Source organism: Balaenoptera borealis, assembly GCF_965194805.1.
Source record: "Balaenoptera borealis genome assembly, chromosome: 6".
Taxonomy (NCBI): Eukaryota; Metazoa; Chordata; class Mammalia; order Artiodactyla; family Balaenopteridae; genus Balaenoptera; species Balaenoptera borealis.
Window position 1 is genome coordinate 15,684,480 of NC_138863.1, and position 22,011 is coordinate 15,706,490.

Here is a 22,011-nt window from a genome sequence, read left to right on the forward strand (position 1 = left end):
AAAGTACCAGCTTTTAGTTTCATTGATTTTTGCTATTGTTTCCTTCATTTCTTTTTCACTTATTTCTGACCTGATCTTTATGATTTCTTTCCTTCTGCTAGCTTTGGGGTTTTTTTGTTCTTCTTCCTCTAATTGCTTCAGGTGCAAGGTTAGGTTGTTTATTCGAGATGTTTCCTATTTCTTGAGTTAGGCTTGTATTGCTATAAACTTCCCTCTTAGCACTGCTTTTGCTGCGTCCCATAGGTTTTGGGTCGTCGTGTCTCCATTGTCATTTGTTTCTAGGTATTTTTTGATTTCCTCTTTGATTTCTTCAGTGATCACTTCGTTATTAAGTAGTGTATTGTGTAGCCTCCATGTGTTTGTATTTTTTACAGATCTCTTCCTGTAATTGATATCTAGTCTCATAGTGTTGTGGTCAGAAAAGATACTTGATACGATTTCAATTTTCTTAAATTTACCAAGGCTTGATTTGTGACCCAAGATATGATCTATACTGGAGAATGTTCCATGAGCACTTGAGAAAAATGTGTATTCTGTTGTTTTTGGGTGGAATGTCCTATAAATATCAATTAAGTCCATCTTGTTTAATGTATCATTTAAAGCTTGTGTTTCCTTATTTATTTTCATTTTGGATGATCTGTCCATTGGTGAAAGTGGGGTGTTAAAGTCCCCTACTATGATTGTGTTGCTGTCAATTTCCCCTTTTATGGCTGTTAGTATTTGCCTTATGTATTGAGGTGCTCCTATGTTGGGTGCATAAATATTTACAATTGTTATACCTTCCTCTTGGATCGATCCCTTGATCATTATATAGTGTCCTTCTTTGTCTCTTGTAATAGTCTTTATTTTAAAGTCTATTTTGTCTGATATGAGAATTGCTACTCCAGCTTTCTTTTGATTTCCATTTGCATGGAATATCTTTTTCCATCCCCTCACTTTCAGTCTGTATGTGTCTCTAGGCCTGAAGTGGGTCTCTTGTAGACGGCATATATATGGGTCTTGTTTTTGTATCCATTCAGCCAGTCTGTGTCTTTTGGTGGGAGCATTTAATCCATTTAAGGTAATTATTGATATGTATGTTCCTATTCCCATTTTCTTAAATGTTTTGGGTTTGTTGTTGTAGGTGTTTTCCTTCTCTTGTGTTTCTTGCCTAGAGAAGTTCCTTTAGCATTTGTTGTAAAGCTGGTTTGGTGGTGCTGAACTCTCTCAGCTTTTGCTTGTCTGTAAAGGTTTTAATTTCTCCATCAAATCTGAATGAGATCCTTGCTGGGTAGAGTAATCTTGGTTGTAGGTTTTTCTCCTTCATCACTTTAAGTATATCCTGCCACTCCCTTCTGGCTTGCAGAGTTTCTGCTGAAAGATCAGCTGTTAACCTTATGGGGATTCCCTTGTGTGTTATTTGTTGTTTTTCCCTTGCTGCTTTTAATATGTTTTCTTTATATTTAATTTTTGACAGTTTGATTAATATGTGTCTTGTGTTTCTCCTTGGATTTATCCTGTATGGGACTCTCTGTGCTTCCAGGACTTGATTAACTATTTCCTTTCCCATATTAGGGAAATTTTCAACTATAATCTTTTCAAATATTTTCTCAGTCCCTTTCTTTTCTCTTCTTCTTCTGGGACCCCTATAATTCGAATGTTGGTGCGTTTACTGTTGTCCCAGAGGTCTTTGAGACTGTCCTCAGTTCTTTTCATTCTTTTTTCTTTATTCTGTTCTGCAGTAGTTATTTCCACCATTTTATCTTCCAGGTCACTTATCCGTTCTTCTGCCTCAGTTATTCTGCTATTGATCCCGTCTAGAGTATTTTTAATTTCATTTATTGTGGTTTTCATTGTTGCTTGGTTCCTCTTTAGTTCTTCTACGTCCTTGTTAAATGTTTCTTGCATTTTGTCTATTCTATTTCCAAGATTTAGAATCATCTTTACTATTATTATTCTGAATTCTTTTTCAGGTAGACTGCCTATTTTCTCTTCATTTGTTAGGTCTGGTGTGTTTTGACCCTGCTCCTTCACCTGCTGTTTGTTTTTTTGTCTTCTCATTTGGCTTATCTTACTGTGTTTGGGGTCTCCTTTTCACAGGCTGCAGGTTCGTAGTTCCCGTTGTTTTTGGTATCTGTCCCCAGTGGCTAAGGTTCGTTCAGTGGGTTGTGTAGGCTTCCTGGTGGAAGGGCCTAGTGCCTGTGTTCTGGTGGATGAGGTTGGATCTTGTCTTTCTGGTGGGCACGTCCACATCTGGTTGTGTGTTTTGGGGTGTCTGTGGCCTTATTATGATTTTAGGCAGCCTCTCTGCTAATGGATGGGGCTGTGTTCCTGTCTTGCTAGTTGTTTGGCATAGGGTGTCCAGCACTGTAGCTTGCTGGTCGTTGAATGAAGCTGGGTCTTGATGTTGAGATGGAGATCTCTGAGAGATTTTTGCCATTTGGTATTATGTGGAGCTGGGAGGTCTCTTGTGGACCAGTGTCCTGATGTTGGCTCTCCCACCTCAGAGGCACGGCCCTGATGCCTGGCTGGAGCACCAAGAGCCTTTCATCCACACGGCTCAGAATAAAAGGGAGAAAAAAATAGAAAGAAAGAAAGAAGGAGGATAAAATAAAATAAAATAAAGCTATTATAATAAAAAATAAGAAAAAAAATTATTAAGAATCAATTTATTAAGAAAATTTTTTTTTAATTTTTAAAAATAGATTTATTAATTTTTTATAATAAAAAATAAGAAAAATTAGTAAGAAAATTTACTAAGAAAAAAATTTTTAAGTTTTTAAAATAAAAAATATGTAAAAACTTATTAAAAATTTTTTTTAATTTTTAAAAATAGAAAATAAGGAAAAAATTATTAAGAAAACATTTATTAGGAAAAAAAAATTTTTTTTAAGTAAAAAAAAAAAAAAAAAGACGGACCTAACCCTAGGACTAATGGTGAAAGCAAAGCTATACAGACAAAATCTCACCCAGAAGCATACACATATACACTCACAAAAAAAGGAAAAGGGGAAAAAATAATATATCCTGCTCCCAAAGTCCACCTCCTGAATTTGGGATGATTCGTTGTCTATTCAGGTATTCAACAGATGCAGGCACATCAAGTTGTTTGTGGAGCTTTAATCCGCTGCTCCTGAGGCTGCTGGGAGAGATTTCCCTTTCTCTTCTTTGTTCATACAGCTCCCAGGGTTCAGCTTTGGATTTGGACCCGCCTCTGCGTGTAGGTCGCCTGAGGGCGTCTGTTCTTCGCTCATACAGGACGGGGTTCAAGGAGCAGTTGCTTTGGGGGCTCTGGCTCACTCAGGCGGGGGGGGGGGGAGGGAGGCATACGGAGGAGGCGGGGCGAGCCTGCGGTGTCAGAGGCGTCGTGACGTTGCAGCAGCCTGAGGCGTGCCGTGCGTTCTCCCAGGGAAGTTGTCCTTGGATCACGGGAGCCTGGCAGTGGCGAGCTGCACAGGCTCCCAGGAGGGGCGGTGTGGAGAGTGACCTGTGCTCGCACACAGGCTTCTTGGTGGCGGCAGCAGCAGCCTTAGCGTCTCACGCCCGTCTCTGGGGTCCGCGCTGATAGCCGCGGCTCGTGCCCACCTCTGGAGCTCCTTTAAGTGGCGCTCTGAATCCCCTCTCCTCGCGCACGAGGAAACAAAGAGGTAAGAAAAAGTCTCTTGCCTGTTCCGCAGCTGCAGACCTTTTCCCGGACTCCCTCCCGGCTAGCTGTGGCGCACTAACCCCTTCAGGCCGTGTTCACGCCGCCAACCCCAGTCCTCTCCCTGCGATCCGACCGCAGCCCGAGCCTCAGCTCCCAGCCCCGCCCGCCCCGGCGGGGGAGCAGACAAGCCTCTCGGGCTGGTGAGTGCTGCTCGGCGCCGATCCTCTGTGCGGGAGTCTCTCCGCTTTGCCCTCCGCACCCCTGTGGCTGCGCTCTCCTCTGTGGCTCCGAAGCTTCCCCCCTCTGCCACCTGCAGTCTCCGCCCGCGAAGGGGCTCCTAGTGTGTGGAAACCTTTCCTGCTTCACAGCTCCCTCCCACTGGTGCAGGTCCTGTCCCTATTCTTTGTCTCTGTTCTTCCTTTTTTCTTTTGCCCTACCCAGGTACGTGGGGCGTTTCTTGCCTTTTGGGAGGTCTGACGTCTTCTGCTAGCGTTCAGTAGGTGTTCTGTAGGAGTTGTTCCACATGTAGATGTATTTCTACTGTATCTGTGGGAAGGAAGGTGATCTCCGCGTCTTACTCTTCCGCCATCTTGCCCAGACCCCCTCTATATGATCTTAAAAAAACCTTTTGTAATTGTGTACTATAATCAACATTTAGAAAAGTGCATAAAATATAAAGGAAGAGCTTAATAAGTTGATGTAAAATGAATACTTGTGTAATCCCTATCCAGGTCAAGAAATAACATTTTGAGTGCCCCCAGAAGTCCCATGTCTTCATAGAATCTTTGAATACATATATTTTTAGCAAATCAGTACAATTTTTTTTTATATCTACTAGTTTTTCACTGTGAAATAACTATCTCAGACTATTTTATGATCTTATATTGGCCATTCTCTTCTGTATTCTCCTGCAGTAATATTTATTATTGCACAAGAATTTATTGTGTGTATGTTAGGCTCTGTGCCAGGCATGATTCTGTCACTTCATAAAGACACTCCTAAGTGTAGCATTCTTCCCATGATTAGAAGATCAAATTTTTATAATGTGATTTCTTCTGCTAAGCTCCAAGTCTCAGATTTTCAGATTATTGTGAACTTAAGCAGATCTTTCACAAAATTTGCAGAATGATCCAGTTCTAAGTTTATGGGGTTTTTTTTAAACATAAAGATTTGTCAATTTTTGCCAATGAAAGTTTTTAGAAGATTTAAGTTTTTCAGTAGATTCTCTTTTCTCTGTTCATTTAGTCTTTCTCTCTTTTTACTCATGAATATCACCTCCAAACTCTGCATTATGCCTTGATGTTTGTTGCTTTATAAACTTTTAAATAGTTTAGCAATGATTGGACTTGAGGACTTCTACTTCCAATCAAGATGAAGTAATAGGGATTGGATTTGCCCTCCCACCTGAAACAACTAAACACTGGACAGTAAAATGACAACACTCAAGATACTGGACATCGGGCAACCAAGGCCAGCAATCCCTGACAGATAGAAAACAAATGAGGTCATCTTTGGAATTGCCCCAGCTTATTTCCTTTAGGAAGTTTCTAGATTGCAATACACAGAGTAGAACACAAGAAGATGTACACAATCTGAGAGGAGACAGTCTGGGGAAGACAAGCCAGCTAGAATGGGAAGGGCAGAACACCAACCATGAGAGAGCTTTACAGGGAGAGAATGCCAGAGATTAGCACATATGCATGAGAAAATTCCTTGATGCTGGGAACCACTCAAGAGGATTAGAAGAAATGATGCCTGAAGGTCACACAGGGCCAGGAATAGCGCCTGTTCCCAATGGCCAGAGTGAAAAATCTCATAATTCATGGGGTATCAGAGTACTAAGAAGGGTCTTTCCTGAGTATCAGGGAAAATAAAGCCTAAACTAACCACTGCTCTGGTTCTGCCTAACTAAGCAAGATCTGAGGCTCAAACTCTTTTCAAGTAATTTAACTGTTAGCGGAATAAAGTTCAAAAATACTTCTAGGAATACAAAAATAACTAACACCCAACAAAGTGAAGTTCAAAATGTCAGCACCCATAAAAAAATTACCAAAATGCAAAGAAGCAGGCAAATACTGCCAATAATGAGGAGAAAAATCAATCAAAACTGATGCAGAAATGACACAGATGACAGAATCAGTAGACAAAGACATTAAAACAATCATTATCACTGTATTGCGTATATTCAAGAAGCTAGAAGAAAGACTGACTATGTTAAGTAGAGACATGGAAGATATACATATCACCCAAGTCAATATTCTAGAGATAAAAACCATAGTGTCTGAGATGAAAAAGATACATGAGATGAGATTAATCACAGGTAAGATATTGTAGAAGATAAGATTAATAAATTTGATGACATAGCAGTAGAAACTATTCAAAAAGATACACAGAGGAAAAAGATGAAAAAAAGAACAGATCATCAGTGATCAGTGGTACAATTTCAAATGGACAAGCATACATGTAATTGTAGTGCCCATAGGAGAGGATATGGGATGAGGGAGGGCAGAAAATATATTTGAAGAAATGATGGCTGGAAACTTTCTAAATTTGATGAAAACTATAAATTCACAGATATAAACAGATCAACAAATTCCAAGCACAAGAAACATGAAGAAAATTACATCAAAACACAAAACAATTGATGTGCTTAAAACCAGTGATAAAGAGAAAATGTTAAAAGTAACGACTGAACTTGAGACTTTTCTGTTTTCCCCAGCTCATACACACAGGCATACACACATTTTCAATCTCTCTCTCCTTCATAACACACACACACACACACACACACACACACTTTAATTAATTTGAGTGAGGTCCTTCTGTCCCCAGCATTTGGTTTGATTAAAACTAAACATATGCTTTGTGTAACTACAGAAGGACAATCTTTATTTTAAAAGTTAATTCATGTGATCTGATTTGGAAATAGCATATCTCCTTAACCATAAAAACTTAAACTCAAGTAAGACAGCTGTTTCCATGTTCTTGCCTGGGAATCACTCCCCCAGCAAATGTTTCACATGCATGTACAATGCCTTTAAACTCTTGATCATTATCTACAGCAATTAGGATGCTTTGACATCTGGTGTCTCCTTGATTAGATCTTTCATGAAAGTTCTAAGTGTTAAGAAATAAAATGGTGAGGATGAGCAGCCTCTTTGATGGAACAAAGGGCCCTTCTTTAGATCAGACAACTGTTTAGGAGTAGGACAGATATTTCCCACCACGGATGATGGGGGAGGCATTGTAGAATCACGAAATGAATCGAAATGAATTCGAGAGATCAGCTTGCCCTCTCCTTTACAGTTACAAAATAATAACAGAAGCCCCAGGGGTATTTGATGACTTGCCTTGTTTCCAGATGAGAAATCACTGACTGATTTAATGGAATCCCAATCTGACCAAATTATTTGATCATCTCCTTCATACTGGTCGCAGTGGAGCTTGTTCCAAATGTTATTGCCAGGATAGACATCCACCTGAGTTGCAAAGTCCCTAACAGTGGCTCCAAGTAACTTTTTCTGAGATTTTCAGACCACTTTAAAGTACTTTGGTTATCCCCAATCCACACTCTCTTTATATCCCTCCATAATTTATCTTCTTCTCCCTCCATCTCTACACTTCTGCAATAGCTGTTTTCATAAAGCCAAATAACATATCACAAATTCTTTGCTATGTGAAAATGCCATCTTACCATTGAACAATACACATGCCTTTCTTAGTTTTGTTGCTTCATAGTTTCCACCGAGCTATATGTCTCCAGGTAGATGCAGTACCAACCTTTCAACCATGGTAAGATTACCCATCAGGCAAGAATGTCACATAGCCTACTCCCATATCTAATGGCATAAAATTAAAGGAAAATTAAGTTGAGATGCTAATAATATCTACAATATATAAAACCACAGCTGAACATTTCTGCTATTTGGAATCCTTAATTACAAAAGCACCAGTTATATGTATCTCATTCAAAGAAATTAAAATGATCACCACACCAGAATTTTTTTTTTCCCTAGTGAGGCTTTTTATTACTGCATTTAAAAAATGGTTTAAAATTAGTACTTCTCCAGAAAAGTTCCTGGGTTCTCATGTCAGTTGCTTCCTAGAGTCCCTTGAGATTTGTACCTTGTGGTTGTTGGCTTTTTCTGTGACCATTAGGAGCTGGGCAGGCAGGGGGTAAGATACATAATTTCACCAGGAAGGAGTCTTGAGCCAAAACTAACTTGGAGGTAACTAAGCCAAAAAACACCACAGGTGTTGAACTCAGCCAGAGTCAGGAGACCTGCCTGAACATCCCGGTCATCTGTGAGGTGGTCATGTTGCCAGCGTAAACCATCACCTCATCCATGCAACCGTCTTGTTCTTTCCATTCACCCTCCCCTCGGCTACACTGCACTGCTGATGAAATCACTGCATTTTGTGTGACTGCATCGCGCTCCCATCACGTGTCCTTCTGACACATGTGCAGAATCGAACTCTTCAGGCCCAAGTCCTCTGCCGTCCTGCCAGGGGACTTGGTACTAAGAGTCTCCCGGGTACAGGCCAGTTGGAGGGACTCTTGGATTGGGCCTCTTCTGTCCGGGGTTGGTGTGGGAGAATCATGACGTGCACACCAGAAATGTTAATGCTCAATTGTTTTCTGTACTTTTTCGATGCTTTTCTATACTTTTTAATGCTCAATTTTTTTCTAGACTGGAACCTTCTTAAACTAATAGATCATTATCAAAGCATATTTGAATGTATTATGTTCTCAAAATTAAAAAAAAATCTCTAAGTCCATGTTTATATAAAAGAAAACAACTTGAAACAAACTTTTGTGTAAAGTTGCAGGTGGTATTTCTTGAATACAGAAACTCTAAACATCTGCCTGTAAGAATTGTCCTCTGCTAACGATTACTAGGTACCAGAATAATTCTGTCTGTTCTCTTTTATTGCACTTGCCTGTACCTTTTGGAACCACCCAGGTGAATGGGAACCCTTTTAGCAATTGTGATGCGTACCCGCTCAGCGTCTTGGCCATTCCTCCAGCATTGCTCACATTCTGTCTGCTTTGCCATAGCTCAATGAGGGCTGCTGTGGCTTGTCTCATTGGTTTCAAGCTTTTGGCTCTCACCTGGCCTTACTTGTGTGTGTGTGTGTGTGTGTGTGTGTGTATGGTGGTCATGAGGCTTATTTGCTCTGTGTACTGTAATCCTGTGTAAGAAATGACCCATTTACACATTTATCCAGCCTTTGCCAAACTTACCTGTTACCCAATTCCCTGACAGGAGAAGAAGGCTGTCATAGTAAAGTGAAATGCCTTAGAATACCTGGAAATGAATCAACACTTCTCATATATCTATCTCAGTTGTCTAGAGATGTTTTTAAGTACTACAGTTGATATAGAACACATCAAATGCCGATGCACAAAACAGAAAACAGTTTTGCATTCTGCAGGCTTTGTGGAGCCAACATTCACTCACTCATATACAAATTGAGCCACTCATTCACTGAAAAATATCTTGAAAATGTTTGAGGTGTTGTGCTTATTATTGTCATGTGATTATGTCTCTTTTATAGCACTTACTGCATTAAGCAATGCTAGTTGTGCAGTGGTCATCTCTGCTAGTCTCTCAACTCTTCCAGTGTTGGGATTGTGCAAAGATAAGTTAAACAGATTTCCTGAGTCAGTAATCTGATATCTAGTGTTCTTCTCAAGGTTCATTAATATCACAAGTAATTAATTACCACAATCTTTATTTATTTATTATTTTTTCATGTAAAAAGATCTATTGATATGGGGTAACCTATTGCACAGAAACCTTTGCAAATGGATTATATGAAAGTAAAAATCTATAATGTATTAAAAAAATTTTTTTATTGGAGTGCAGTTGATTTACAATGTTGTAGTAGTTTCATGTATACAGCAAAGTGAATCAGTTATACATATATCCACTCTTTTTTAGATTCTTTTCCAATATAGGCCATTACAGAGTATTGAGTAGAGTTCCCTGTGCTATACAGTAGGTCCTTATTAGTTATTTATTTTATATATGGTAGTGTGTAAAATTTACCATGATCTTTAAAGCGTCCACTTTCATCAACATAGAATTTTCAGACAACCACACTTTTCTTTCATTGAGAGTATACAATATGCGCTATAGTATTTCTGCCACAGGGTACAATTCAGATTACATATGCACTAAAATGTAGAAATGCAGCTGGGGCTTCTCAACTAACTTTATGTGACACGCTGTTGATAATCTATCTACCCTCATCATCGCCTATGTACCTCAAATAAACTCGATGTCCCATCTTTCTTGGTTTTTTTTTTTTAAACATCTTTTTTGGAGTATAATTGCTTTACAATGTTGTGTTAGTTTCTGCTGTATAACAAAGTGAATCAGCTATATGTATACATATATCCCCATATCCCCACCCTCTTGCATCTCCCTCCCACCCTTCCTATCCCACCTTTCTAGGTGGTCACAAAGCCCCGAGCTGATCTCCCTGTGTGATGCAGCTGCTTCCCACTAGCTATCTATTTTACATTTGGTAGTGTATATATGTCAATGCAACTCTCTCACTTCGTCCCAGCTTATCCTTCCCCCTCCCTGTGTCCTCAAGTCCATTCTCTACATCTACATCTTTATTCCTGTCCTGCCCCTAGGTTCGTCAGAACCATTTATTTGTTTTGTTTTTTAGATTCCATATATATATGTTAGCATATGGTATTTGTTTTTCTCTTTCTGACTTACTTCACTCTGTATAACAGACTCTAGGTCCATCCACCTCACTACAAATAACTCAATTTCGTTTCTTTTCATGGCTGAGTAATATTCCATTGTATATATATGCCACATCTTCTTTATCCATTCATCTGTCTATGGACACTTAAGTTGCTTCCATGTCCTGGCTATTGTAAATAGAGCTGCAATGATCATTGTGGTACATGACTCTTTTTGAATTATGGTTTTCTCAGGGTATATGCCCAGTAGTGGGATTGCTGGGTCATATGGTAGTTCTATTTTTAGTTTTTTAAGGAACCTCCATACTGTTCTCCATAGTGGCTGTATCAATTTAAACTCCCACCAACAGTGCAAGAGGGTACCCTTTTCTCCACACCCTCTCCAACATTTATTGTTTGTAGATTTTTTGATAATGGTCATTCTGACCAGTGTGAGGTGATACCTCATTGTAGTTTTGATTTGCATTTCTCTAATGATTAGTGATGTTGAGCATCCATTCATGAGTTTGTTGTCAGTCTGAATATCTTCTTTGGAGAAATGTCTGTTTAGGTCTTCTGCCCATTTCTGGATTGGGTTGTTTGTTTTTTTTTTTTGATATTGGGCTGCATGAGCTGCTTGCATATTTTGGAGATTAATCCTTTGTCAGTTGCTTCATTTGCAAATATTTTCTCCCATTCTGAGGGTTGTCTTTTTGTCTTGTTTATGGTTTCCTTTGCAATGCAAAAGCTTTTAAGTTTCATCAGGTCCCATTTGTTTATTTTTGTTTTTGTTTCCATTTCTCTAGGAGGTGGGTCAAAAAGGATCGTGCTGTGATTTATGTCATAGAGTGTTCTACGTATGTTTTCCTCTAAGAGTTTTATAGTGTCTGGCCTTACATTTATGTCTTTAATCCATTTTGAGTTTATTTTTTATATGGTGTTAAGGATTGTTCTAATTTCATTCTTTTACATGTAGCTGTCCACTTTTCCCAACACCAATTATTGAAAAGGCTGTCTTTTCTCCATTGTATATTCTTGCCTCCTTCATCAAAGATAAGGTGACCATATGTGCATGGGTTTATCTCTGGGCTTTCTATCCTGTTCCATTGATCTATATTTCTTTTTTTGTGCCAGTACCATACTGTCTTGATTACTGTGGCTTTGTAATACAGTCTGAAGTCAGGGAGCCTGATTCCTCCAGCTCCGTTTTTCTTTCTTAAGATTGCTTTGGCTATTCAGGGTCTTTTGTGTTTCCATACAAATTGTGAAATTTTTTGTTCTAGTTCTGTGAAAAGCACCATTGGTAATTTGATAGGGATTGCATTGAATCTGTAGATTGCTTTGGGTAGTATACTCATTTTCACAATATTGATTCTTCCAATCCAGGAACATGGTATATCTCTCCATTTGTTTGTATCAACTTTAATTTCTTTCATCAGTGTCTTACAGTTTTCTGCATGCAGGTCTTTTGTCTCCTTAGGTAGGTTTATCCTTAGGTATTTTATTCTTTTTGTTGCAATGGTAAATGGGAGTGTTTCCTTAATTTCTCTTTCAGATTTTTCATCATTAGTGTATAGGTATGCAAGAAATTTCTGTGCATTAATTTTGTATCCTGCTACTTTACCAAATTCATTGACTAGCTCTAGTAGTTTTCTGGTAGCATCTTTAGGATTCTCTATGTATAGTATCATGTCATCTGCAAACAGTGACACTTCTAGCTCTTCTTTTCTGATTTGGATTCCTTTTATTTCTTTTTCTTCTCTGATTGCTGTGGCTAAAACTTCCAAAACTATGTTGAATAATAGTGGTGAGAGTGGGCAACCTTATCTTGTTCCTGATCTTAGAGGAAATGGTTTCAGTTTTTCACCATTGAGAATGATGTTGGCTGTGGGTTTGTCATATATGGCCTTTATTATGTTGAGGTAGGTTCCCTCTATGCCTACTTTCTTGAGTTTGTATAAAAAATTGGTTTTAAATTTGTTGAAAGCTTTTTCTGCATCTATTGAGATGATCATATGGTTTTTATCCTTCAATTTGTTAATATGGTTTATCACATTGATTGATTTGCATATATTGAAGCATCCTTGCATTCCTGGGATAAACCCCACTTGATCATGGTGTATAATCCTTTTAATGTGCTTTTGGATTCTGTTTGCTACTATTTTGTTGAGGATTTTTGCATCTATGTTCATCAGTGATATTGGCCTGTAGTTTTCTTTCTTTGTGACATCTTTGTGTGGTTTTGGTATCAGGGTGATGGTGGCCTCGTAGAATGAGTTCGGGAGTGTTCCTCCCTCTGCTATATTTTGGAAGAGTTTGAGAAGGATGAGTGTTAGCTCTTCTCTAAATGTTTGATAGAATTCGCCTGTGAAGCCATCTGGTCCTGGGCTTTTGTTTGTTGGAAGATTTTTAATCACAGTTTCCATTTCAGTGCTTGTGATTGGTCTGTTTATATTTTCTGTTTCTTCCTGGTTCAGTCTTGGAAGGTTGTCCATTCTTTTCTAAGAATTTGTCCATTTCTTCCAGGTTGTCCATTTAATTGGCATAGAGTTGCTTGTAGTAATCTCTCATGATCCCTTGTTTTTCTGCAGTGTCAGTTGTTACTTCTCCTTTTTCATTTCTAATTCTATTGATTTGCGTCTTCTCCCTTTTTTTCTTGATGAGTCAGGCTAATGGTTTATCAGTTTGGTTTATCTTCTCAAAGAACCAGCTTTTAGTTTTATTGATCTTTGCTATTGTTTCCTTCATTTGTTTTTCATCTATTTCTGATCTGATCTTTATGATTTCTTTCCTTCTGCTAACTTTCGCATTTTTTTGTTCTTCTTTCTCTAATTGTTTTAGTGTAAGGTTAGGTTGTTTTTTTTTGAGATTTTTCTTGTTTCTTGAGGTAAGATTGTATTGCTATAAACTTCCCTCTTAAAACTTCTTTTGCTGCATCCCATAGGTTTTGGGTCGTTGTGTTTTCATTGTCATTTGTTTCTAAGTATTTTTTGATTTCCTCTTTGATTTCTTCACTGATCTCTTGGTTATTTAGTAGAGTATTGTTTAGCCTTGATGTATTTGTATTTTTTACAGTTGTTTTCCTGTAATTGATATCTAGTCTCATAGCGTGTGGTCGGAAAAGATACTTGATACGATTTCAATTTTCTTAAGTTTACCAAGGCTTGATTTGTGACACAAGATATGATCTATCTTGGAAAATGTTCCATGAGCACTTGGTAGGAAAGTGTATTCTGTTGTTTTTGGATGGAATGTCCTATAAATATCAGTTAAGTTCATTTTGTTTAATGTGTCATTTAAAGTTTGTGTTTCCTTACTTATTTTCGTTTTGGATGATCTGTCCATTGGTGAAAGTGGGGTGTTAAAGTCCCCTACTATTATTGTGTTACTGTCAATTTCCCCTTTTATAGCTGTTAGCATTTGCCTTATGTATTGAGGTCCTACTATGTTGGGTGCATAAGTATTTACAATGGTTATATCTTCTTCTTGGAATGATCCATTGATCATTATGTAGTGTCCTTCTTTGTCTCTCTTAATAGTCTTTATTTTAAAGTCTATTTTGTCTGATATGAGAATTGCTACTCCAGTTTTCTTTTGATTTCCATTTGCATGGAATATCTTTTTCCATCCCCTCACTTTCAGTCTGTATGTGTCCCTAGGTCTGAAGTGGGTCTCTTGTAGACAGCATTTATACGGTTCTTGTTTTTGTATCCATTCAACATGTGTATGTCTTTTGGTTGGAGCATTTAATCCATTTAAGGTAATTATCGATATATATGTTCCTATTACCATTTTCTTAATTGTTTTGGGTTTGTTTTTGTAGGTCTTTTCTTTCTCTTGTGTTTCCTGCCTAGAGAAGTTCCTTTAGCATTTGTTGTAAAGCTAGTTTGGTGGTGCTGAATTCTCTTAGCTTTTGCTTGTCTGTAAAGGTTTTAATTTCTCCATCAAATCTGAATGAGATCTTTGCTGGGCAGAGTAATATTGGTTGTAGGCTTTTCCCTTTAATCACTTTAAATATGTCCTGTCACTCCCTTCTGGCTTGCAGAGTTTCTGCTGAAAGATTAGCTGTTAACGTAATGGGGATTCCCTTGTATGTTATTTGTTGCTTTTCCCTTGCTGCTTTTAATATTTTTTCTTTGTATTTAATTTTTGATAGTTTTATTAATATGTGTCTTGGCATGTTTCTCCTTGGATTTTTCCTGTATGGGACTCTCTGCACTTCCTGGATTTGATTGACTATTTCCTTTCCCATGTTAGGGAAGTTTTCAACTCTAATCTCTTCAAATAATTTCTCAGACCCTTTCTTTTTTCTCTTCTTCTTTTGGGACCCGTATAATTCGAATGTTAGTGCGTTTAATGTTGTCCCAGAGGTCTCTGAGTCTGCCCTCAATTCTTTTCATTCTTTTTTCTCTGTTCTGCTCTGTGGTAGTTATTGTCACTATTTTATCTTCCAGGTCACTTATCCGTTCTTTTGCCTCAGTTATTCTGCTATTGATTCCTTCTAGATAATTTTTAATTTCATTTATTGTGTTGTTCATCATTGTTTCTTTGCTGTTTAGTTCTTCTAGGTTCTTGTTAAACATTTATTTTCCCCATTCCATTTCCAAGATTTTGGATCATATTTACTGTCATTATTCTGAATTCTTTTTCAGGTAGACTGCCTATTTCCTCTTAATTTGTTTGGTCTGGTGGGTTTTTACCTTGCTCCTTCATCTGCTGCATATTTCTCTGTCTTCTCAGTTTGCTTAACTTACTGTGTTTAGGGTCTCCTTTTCACAGGCTGTAGGTTCGTAGTTCCTGTTGTTTTTGGTATCTGCCTCCAGTGGGTGAAGTTGGTTCAGTGGGTTGTGTAGGCTTCCTGGTGGAGGGGACTGGTGCCTGTGTTCTGGTGGGTGGGGCTGGATCTTGTCTTTCTGGTGAGCAGGGCCGCATCCGGTGATGTGTTTTGGTGTGTCTGCGAACTTAGTATTATTTTAAGCAGACTCTCTACTAATGGGTGGGGTTGTGTTCCTGTCTTGCTGATTGTTTGGCATGGGATATCCAGCACTGGTGCTTGCTGGACGTTGGGTGGAGCTGGGTCTTAGCGCTGACACGGAGATCTCTGAGAGAGCTCTCATCGATTGATATTATGTGGGGCTGGGAGGTCTCTGGTGGTTCAATGTCCTGAACTCGGATCGCCTACCTCAGAGGCTCAGGCCTGACACCAGGCTGTAGCACCAAGACCCTGTCAGCCACACGGCTGTTTGGACCTCCGGGGTGAGGAGCCACTGCTCTGTGACCCTGACTAGAGGGGGCTGAGGAGCTCCCAGAACATTAGGGATTACGTGATAGGTTGTATGAGCCAAACACCTAATGAACCAGTCTCATCTTTCTTGTTTTTGATACCTACCATTCTCCCAGCCACTCTGAAGCAAAGACTCAAACTCATGTCTACTCTTTTCTCTCCACTGCTTCCTGCTAAGTCAATCCAGTCCAAATAGTAGGGTTTCTTCCACATTATTTCCTGTATTTATACCCTTCCTTTCCATGTCCCCTCTTTAGCTCATTGATTCAGCCATTAGTTCACTCATACTTACTCGTTTATTCTGAAAACCTTTAGGGTGTTAGTGTGTGCTTTGCAGAGTAACCTTGCCACTGAAATTTAAAGATTATTAAGATTTTTTATTCTTTAGGAGTTTAGAGACTAGCCAGAGTGACCCGTATATAAAGAGATATACTCACGATTCAGTGGGAGATAGAGGCAGGGCGGCTAAGAGGTTTGTAGAAATTTAAATTAATTTCCCCTGCTTTAGGAAGTTTCCACAGTGTTTGCACAATTAAATACAAATTCCTCACCCAGGCATTCAAATGCGTCTACAATATGGCATCAATTTAACTTTCCAACTCCCACTTTTCCTGTGCATGTGTTACCCTATGCTCCGGCCAAATTTTCCCTCTCTGATCCTTGAAAATACCTTGAAGTATTCTTCTCTCTTCCTCTTCTGTGGAACCTCTTTCTCTGCATCTTCTGTAAAAAAGCGACCCATACATCTGTGCCCCCTTGGAATGTTACCTCCTGTCTTTCCTGCCTTTTTGATGTGATCTCTCCCTCCTTTCAATTCACAGAGCATGTTTTTTGCACATTCCTTATGTCATGATGTCAACCCTGTGTTATAATTATGTACATACTGGATTGTAGGTCTTTGAGGCTAACTGTGAACTACTTACTTTTGTTGATTAGAAGCTCAAAAATACATTAAATTTAATTATGTATGTGACAAGAAATACTTATTATATGAAAAGAAGGCTGAAGAGAGAGAGTGCTAGATTTTTCCCACCAATTTGTGGCAAAGTTTCCCCAATTACTTAACCTCACAGTCTCTATATACTCACCAACAAAATGGGAATATTAATACCTGCCTTATTTATCTTTTAGGATGGTGACAAATAAAAACTTAAAATACAGATATGAAAATACTTGAAAAGTGTTGAGAAATCTGTTGTTGGTGACAGCACCGAAGAAGTTAACAGGAATATCTATGGAACGTTTTAAAATATGTCCAATACAAAAATTACATATTTACTAGTTTTAACTTAGCCTATGATTCAAACCCTTTGAACACCCAGGAGCTGTCATACAGATCCTAAAAGATTTTTGCAAATAAACTTTGATCTGAGAATATCTGCAACCAGTTCATTATTTCTACTTAGCTATAGATATCAGATTCGTTCTCAAAGTCCAGGTTCCATCTTATTTTATTGAAATGACATAAATTGTACTGTGTTCTGTAGCAGTGTGCCTTCCACCTGAGAAGTGGAGGTCTGTTAATCCATCATTAACAGACTCCTATGTCTTCTAGGATTTGTCATCAGTATTGTTATAACCAGGTTTCCTGACTCCTTTACTACCTTTTTCTTTTATATTAGTTTTTTGGAGTTCAGAGTTTTTGTTTGTTTGTTTTGAGTTAACTTTTTCTCAAAAAACCCAGTGTTTCCAGAACACCTGCAAGAAGCCTTCCTTTTCATGTCACCTCACTATGAGTACTTAGGTATAGTTAAAATGAGAACACTAATAGTGTAATCAAGAAGCATGTATTGAATAACCACCATGGCAGAGGCTTCATGCCAGACAATTTACATACATAATTGCACATAATCCTCACACCTACCCCACTGAGTAGGTGTTATTATCCCCATTTTATAGATGAGAAATCTGAAGCTCAGAGGGATTAAGAGTCTCTCCCAGGGTATGTCTTGATTCCAGTCCTTATTTGTCCTTTGATGATTCCAAAGCCAGGATTCTTATTTTCTCTGGTGCAATGCCTCCCAGATTTTCTTTAATTCCAGAGATATTTCTTCAAAGGCTGTCTTAACTTTAGTCTGTAGTATGTTTGCTGATGGTAAACTTTGGGATTTTCTGCTTTTACATCCTCCAAATTCCCTAGTACAGCCCTCTTGGATACCAAAGACTCAATGAGTTAATGTTGAATGAAGTGTGTCAAGGAAAAGTCTTTCATCCTTATAAATTGTGCCTCAGTTACATTAAGTATTTTGTTAGCATTGTTCTTTTCCTGGATCAGTTCTTATAGACTAATGGTTAATCCCTAAGTTTTTCTATAATGAGTTATAACCAGTTAACTTATTCGTTGTTTCCTTGGCCTCGTATTCATTCATTGATGGTTGCCTGAGGCCATCAAGGATGTACTCAACTTCATTTGATCTTTAAAAAATTCCTGAAACATCTTATAGGCATCTGTGCTCAACTTCATTTGATCTTAAAAAAGTTCCTGAAACATCTTATAGGCATCTGTTCCTTTGGTACAGGATTTCTCACCAGTGGCACCATTGACCTTTCGGTCTGGACAACTTTTTGTTACTGGGGGCTGTCTTGGCAGGATGTTTAGCAACATCCATGGCTATACCCACTAGATGCCGGTAACCCCTCCCGCGATGTGACAAAAATGTCTCCAGCCATAGCCGGATGTCCCCTGAGGAACAGACTCTCCCACCACCTCCAGTGGAGAACCACTGCTTTAGTACATTACAAACATGTAGTAATGGAGAGAGAAAAAAGAACAAAGACTTCTATCTCTACAACAAAACACACACTTCCTATTCACAGGTATCTTTTGAAGAAGCTGAGTATGTCAATTCTTAAAAATAGATTTCATTTGCTTAAATGTGGAGCATGAAATTAGGTCAATAGCCACCTTTCCCTTAAATTTATATGATACTCACTGGATTGCAAATTAGGTGAATTTTTATCCACCTTAAGCACTTATATTTGAATCACCTGTTCTGTGATAAAGAAGAAAATCCGGGATATTTTGGTTCTGCTTTTCCCCCAAAATTGTGTATTTCAATCATATTAGTGGGAGTTGAGAATACGGTTGTTACTGATAGACACTGAGGGATGCCCAGGTCAAAATGGCTGTGATTTGTCTCTTCCTGAGTTAACCTGACTTTTTTTCATTCATTATCCCATCTTATTTTTCAGTTTGAAGCCATTTTCTACTTGACTTATAAAATGTACTTTACCAAACAGAACAGTTAATTACCCAAAGGGGAACCACCCTACCCAAGCTGAAATCTGGAATGCAAAATAATTAGGTATCTATGTTTTCCCTAAGCTGTCAAAGAAATCTATTTTCTGCCATAATTTTGGCAAACCCTTGATTTTCTGCTGAAGTCTGATTTCTGATTGTAAGATTGATAAAGAATGTGGTTTCAGAGTATTAATCCTATCCCTTTCACAGTAGTTGTTCTCAGTGTTTACATGTTCTGACAATAGGGCTGTCTTAATAATTAGGGGATTATCCAATTACACTTCATTTCTCTTTCTTCAAGCATTCAACATACTTTAAATACAAATAACATATCTTTAGGTAATATTTGAAACTTTGGGCAACATTATTTCATTTAGTCTTCATTGGAAGTCCTGTGGGATAACTATTTTTATTGTCATGTCAAAGAGTAAAAATGAAAAGAGGCTTAGACAGTTTAAATGGTGGATCCAAGGAGCCACAGTACTTATATATGTATGTATGTATGTATGGATTTAATAAGTATTGGCCACCTAAAGTGTGCCAGGCATAAGTGAAGATCAGTGGTGCTCAACAGAAATAGAATGTAAGCCACCTAGGTAATTTAAAGTTTTCTAGTTGTCACATTAAAAAAAAATGAACAGGTAAAATTAATTAAAATTTTTTTTAACATTATAGATTGGAAATATTATCATTTCAACAAGTAATTAATATAAAAATTATTCATAAGATACATTTTATTCTTTTCTTTCTACAGAGTCTTTGAAATCAAATATCACAGTACCTCCCAATTCAGAAGAGCAACTATTCAAGTGTTGTGTTTTGAGGTTGTAGTTTTGGGCAGCACCTCTCCAGGGACAAACATGTGGAGGCATCTAAAACAAGCTCTCTGGCGACATGAAGTTTGCCCTCCAGTGCAAGAGTCAGAGAGTAAACAGCAATGAGTGAGTGGAAGAAGTAAACCCATGCCTTCTAGCTCAGGATCATCAACATTTTGGGGGAAGATACTGGGTGGTGTGTAGTGCAGGTTTTCAGACTGAGTGTCAGGGCTGAGGCTGTCCAGTGAAAGTCAGCTGCTGAGAAGTGCTAGTGAAGAGTTAGGGTGAGTGAGAATGGCTCCTGGGGCCGGATGGCTTTGGGTTTGGTGAGGAGGGTGATCAAGTCTGAGACTTCAGGGAGGTGACAGGTGGAAATAGGAATGGATATTTAAGAGGAGAACATCCTGCTGGAGGCCACGGAGGGTGGGACACCCTGAGGCTGAGGCCCCTGGGGTGTTGGGGACAGAGAAGAAGGAGTCATCATGGACGGACCCTCTTGGAGAGCCTGGCAGGTTGCTGTGGGCTCCACTGAGCCCCGTTGTCTGTCTGGCAAACGACCAGCTTTCAGTGGACAGCCTGGTGTATACGCTCTCAATTAAGGGCTTTCAAAACAAACAAAAAAAATGCTGATAAGAGTGTGCCTTGGTTTTTTTTCTGTTCAAATCTTTTAAAAGGCTCTTTCATGGTACTGAAGGTGAAGATGCTGAAGAGGCACCACTGACAGTACAAATGAGGACCTGATAAGTCTTTGGGTTTATACCTTTTAAGCTGCTCCACTCTCCTTCGTTCTTTCTTTCTTGCAGTGTTTTTTTTTTGGTTTTCCTCCTGTCACTTGGAAGAGCCCCCCTTGACTGGTGTCTCCTTTGGCTCGGACCACACCTGCTTGCGCTGACCTTGGCAAGTCTGGCCCTTTAATTGCCACACAGGCTTACCTGCTCCCTGTAACATCCACGTCTCTGGCCTCATTACCGCAGCCTTACCAGAGAGGGGGAAGAGACCGTCTCCCATCCCATAGCATCCTAACCACAAGCAGGGAGGGGTGGCTCTCAGCAAAGTTGTCCAGAAGTTGTACTGCAAGTTCTCTTCTTTCTTCCTTACTCAGTTTGTCTCTCCCCACGCCCTCCATGGCCTTTATCTGATGGTGTCTGCCCCTTCCACCGAACACCTTGGCATTGGCAGAGACTCATACTTGTTTAGTTCCTGGCAAAGTCTAGGCCAAGAGAGCACAAAAGTACGTGGTGGTTAGGCCTGTCTGAGGCAAACTAAGAAACTTGGAATACAAGATTTGGATTGACTGTGAAACAGGTGTGAGAAGAGGTCCTGATAAGCCCCCCTCTTTTCTCCTGATCAATCTCAGTGCAGTCGAGACCTACTTTGAACTCACTCTGAAATAGTCACACTGGAGTATCCTAGGAAGTGCATATTTCCAAGGCCTTGTGAAGTCCACTTCTTATCTTTTAGAGAGTCTCAAGGTTTAGCAGAGCTTTAGGGGTACTCCTGGCACACACCACGTCTCTTATTATGGGCTGAGCTGTCGTGCCAGAGCTGGAGATGGGCAGATGGCAAGTCACTCGTTGCCACGGCTGATGGAGCAGGTCCGGTCCCTGTTTACTTTAGGGGCAATGGCGAGGCTGGTCCTGCCTCTCACAGGGCGGGCTTACACGGCAGCTTCCCTCTCAGGCACACCTGTGTCCGATTAGGAGCAGGACAAGTCTCCGGAAGGTGCCAGCGATCCTGAAGTGTCTTCGTGTTGGTCCTCCAACTTGTTTACTAGGCTTAGCTACCAGCTTGCAGTATTTTCAAGGTTTCAGAGAGGAGTCATTGCATGGCAATGAGATTTCTGACAATGGGAAACAGAGCTTTCTTTATAAGTGCTTCACTCCTGATCTCTCCCTGGTAGGATGGGTGTGTGTGTTCTGTGTGTGCACTGGAAGGGTATTTCTGCACCAGCGGGTCATCTAGTTTTCACTACCGTGGACTCATTTTCTTTTTTGTTTCCATATGGAGTCCTTGTTTGGAAAGGTTTACCAAACAGAAGGACCCCCTTGTGTTTATTAATGAATTAAAAAAATTACAACACAACTGACGCTCATTGTCCAAATTCAAGCCATATAAAGGTTTAGAGTCGAAAGTGAAAGACCCTGTTTATCTGTCCCTATTTTCTTCCCCTTCCTGGAAATGACTGCTGTTACCAGTTCAGGTTACTTCTCTCCACTTCCTTTTCTATTAAAGCAATTTTGCACTTTTCTATGAACGTGTTGAGTACATAGAGAATATGCATAACGCTGTCCATGCAATACATATCTCTATCCATATCTTCTTAACCTAGGTGAGAGCATA